Here is a 4178-nt window from a genome sequence, read left to right as displayed (position 1 = left end):
ATTTACACAGTGCTTGGTAATTAAGACACACGTCTGGCCATGTTTGAAGTTATTGGCACAGTGCTTGACAAATAAGACATACGTCTGGCCATGTTCAAATGTATTTACACAGTGTTTGGCAAATAAGACATTCGTTTGGCCATGTATTGAAGAGTATTAAGGCCATCAAAATGCTAATGGTCATATATGTTATAAACAGCATTTTATTTTCCACTGGGATAGGAGAGTAGGAATATCACTTTAACATATGAAAAATTCACAATCGAGAAGTTAAAAATCATCGCGCTTATCATTTACCATTTCGGGAAACTATTCTTGTTAGTTGTGTTGAAGAAGAGCCCGTCATGCCTTTGATTTCAGTTTTTACTGGTGTATAAACTATACATGGTCTATAGATATTTCAAGTTACCTAAACATGAAAATGAAGATGAAACCAAGACATAATCAATATGTTTTATAAGTGATCTTGAAGGATTTGGGAAAGCCTGTTTGGATAAGTTCTACTGTGAATTCAGTAAAAAAAAAAAAAAACAGCCTGTCATACAGGAGGATGTATGTTGCTGTTACAATTGGTCCTTGATGTCATATGAAGCTTTTTGTGCTGGTTGTGTTGATGGTGTTGTTATAAACCTGGTTCTTATTGAAAACGTAAGATTACTTGCTTGATTGATGGTCTCGTTGATGAAGCAAAAGCTGGTTATCCTTCTTGAACACCTGGTATTATCATTATACGTTTCAAAGGCCTCCTTGTTAGTTTTTCTTATATTTTTGCTTCGCTAAACCAATGATGATGACGATATTTCTCGGAATAATCATTATTTTCTATTTCTGTGAAGATTACTTTGTTTTCATGGTGATAATGTAGATGACACTTTTTCTCTGAAAAGATATAACTAGACCCTGTTTTTGTGAGGGTTGGATGAGTTTTCCATATGATGAGGTGAACTGCTTATTTACATCTGGATGATTTTCTTCTTTTATATCGAGATTAGATGCAAATGCTTTATTCGATGTCTTCGTCGACCGACAGTTCATCTGGAATAGTTTTTCTTTATTCTAATGACTACACTTTTTCATATTTTAAGGACATAACTATCCCCGATTTCTTTGAGGCTTAATGTAATATGTATAGAACCCGTTCCGATTTGTAAAGAATGTCATTTTCCCGCAGGTTTTCGTTCCCATCTGAAGAACGCTGTTGTTTCATAACGCTTTAAGACCTCTGAAGGACGCCATCTTATAATCTTACTATGAATTTGATCATTTGTTTCGAATTCATGGTATTTACTCACAAATATTATATGTTGTAAGACGTGGTGTTTAAGGCTCTTTGAATGGCACTGTGCGTAAGACTCTCTAAGATACTGTGATAAAGACTTATCGGTGTGTGAACGAAACCGGGTCCTTTCATCAGCTGGAAGGTTCTTAACAATACATTTTCACATAACAGGTCACAAATGAATATAAAGTTGATTATAAAAGTCAGCCAATCGTAATGATCGGTACTGACCTGATTTTTAAGATTTTTCGGTAAAAATAATGTTTTTACAGGGGATAACCATAATTTAGAATGATATCTAGACGGAAGATCAAACATGAACTTGTATTATCTGAAGATTAAATAATATAATATTGACAAAACGTAGTTGTACATGTGTGATGTTAAGTAAGATGTTGAGAGATTACAAGCTAATATTGTTTCATATGAGTTAGAGGGAAAACTTTACCTCATGCAGTTTGTAGTTTTACCATGTGTACTGAAAACAAATAAAGAATAGGAAGTAACTCTGTGGTGGTGGCTTTGACACGAATGGGCATGTGACAAGTATTTGTATATTTAACAAATATCTGTGTGACTGATGGTTGTTACTGCAGTAATGACAAGAGTTTATTTGATTTGAACAAAAATTGCTGTGACTGAGACAATTATTGACGTAATAAGGTAGTAATATGTTTGAATTGAACACACCTTAGCCTCGCTGTGATAACAGTTCATATTTTACCCTAGTTTCTTCGACATTGTGTTTATGATATGGTTCTCTCAACATGTGTTTTTTTTTTTTGTATTTTGTCTATAACAAATGATAGCAAGAACATTATTGTAACCAGATCTAACACTAGGTCGATATGAATACTTAATTAGAACTTAATTATTCGCACGTGCAATTTCCCTTGTTTAATCCTTCATGTTTTTTATATATTAATGAGTGACTTTGTTATAGAAAAACGTTGACTGCTGACTGTCTGACCAGTATGATTGATAGGAGATTGTGTGGTAATAGTGGTAATAATCTAGGGCCATCCCGCCACCTTTACACCATTAGTAGAGTAGTAATAAAGTAAACGTATCTCTGGCGTGATAGATAGAATCTAATTCAAACCATATTATTTTAATTCATGAAAGAGCTAGAATCAAGGGCAATAACTACACTTTGCGTTAATTAGATTAGTTTGGGGCAGAGTATACTGACTCAGTTATCGTGATTCAGATTTGACTGATGAAAAATTTACCATACACATGATTTATATAGAGAATCCCTTGTATAGGACGCGGTGAGATAAAACATGATGATGGTTTCCCCTCTTTTGTATACAAAGTCATTAGGTTTGGAGTATAGGAGTGTGTATGTGATACCAATAGTAACGGGACAAAATGCCGAGATAACAGTCTTCTCCTTTGATTCTCAATTGGTTGTTTAGGTTAGATCCCCCGGTGTCGGTCGATAGGGCTTTCAGTTTGTGTTCACAGTCGGCTGAATGAAGGGGAAATGTATTTACGAATCTCTGTGTCTGCTAAATGCTTGCTTCGGATGTAGAATATGACTAGTAAGTCACCATGTTAACATATACAATGACAGACTTCACACGTTAAAGCGTTGTTCAGCACTGACCACACCCCCTAAACTACCCATCCCCGAACACAAAACGTGGGTGTTACAACGCTTACTGAGCCGTCTCTCTTACAAACTATGACAAACAGATTTAAAAACCGATTTGGAGGGGCATAGCTTCTCGTGCTGATCCCGGACACGTAGTGGCCAAGTTTACCTCGGATGTACTCGGTAGCTTGGCAAATACTTGCATTTATATTTCAAACAAATTGGATAAGTTATATTGGGCTTCAATATCAAGAATAGAAGAAGACGAGATATCAACGAACACATATACTAGCCGATTGAACAGAGGACTGTATACTTATCTTGTAGACGTTACTGGATTAATGATATGAAAACCTAGAGACGGTTTTTAAATTCATCTGACTTGGAACAGAACCAACAGAGTTTGGCTACGGCGAAAGTAATTGAAATAAATCTAGTAAACACGTATTCTTGAATTTGTGAAATTTAGATGTGTACTACATTAGTTACTGATTACAGAAGGTTTTCGTTGCATTATAATGGGTTGTATTAGTGTCATGTGTTTCTGCCGAGATTCCTGCACGTAAACACACCTATAGGTAAGTAATGAACACTCGTTATTTACAATAAATTGATTGTTTGTGAGAATTTGTATATGTTGATGCAATGATTTACACACACACATTCCTGACTATACCACGTGGAATACTTAATCGATTCAATGGGTTTGCGAAAGGGTTTTTACAATATGAAATTACAGAACATCGTAACTCTGTAATAGATATGCTAGTGTGATGAAGCTGGTTTTATGTTTTGTATTTAAGATCGCTTGGAAGCACGAGTGTGTAAATGTATGCATGAATTTAATCGTGTCAATTAGATAACATCACGAGGTTATGTAACCTGTGTATCATATGATACACTGATACCTATATAACACCTTCCTAACTACTGCTTCACACGTATTAACTTAACCGATCTTATTTAAATTTCTTCCTGGTTTTTTATTTAGTTACAATATATATTATGAGAAGTAAATAAATGTTAGATTAAATCTTATTTAATGTTTACTTTTCCAGATGTTGGAGAGAATAATGAAAATTGAGATGAAGGTGGATTGTTGCACGTATGTAACGTTATGTGACCAGTCTAACCTTTTGAATTATTGGGACCAACAGCAGTTTGTTTAATATCATCAGTTTGTGTGACTTGCTTAAGAAATATTGGTGAGGACAAAGTGTTGCTTAACGAGTACTATTCGAGTAGTTAGGCAGACCCTTGGTGAGATAACAACAGTTATACAGTACCTATTGTGAAACA

The sequence above is a fragment of the Ylistrum balloti genome, unplaced genomic scaffold (assembly GCF_031769215.1).
Source record: "Ylistrum balloti isolate Yb309-2 unplaced genomic scaffold, AGI_CSIRO_Ybal_v1 Utg370370, whole genome shotgun sequence".
NCBI lineage: Eukaryota > Metazoa > Mollusca > Bivalvia > Pectinida > Pectinidae > Ylistrum > Ylistrum balloti.
Note: the sequence above shows the minus strand (reverse complement) of the source record.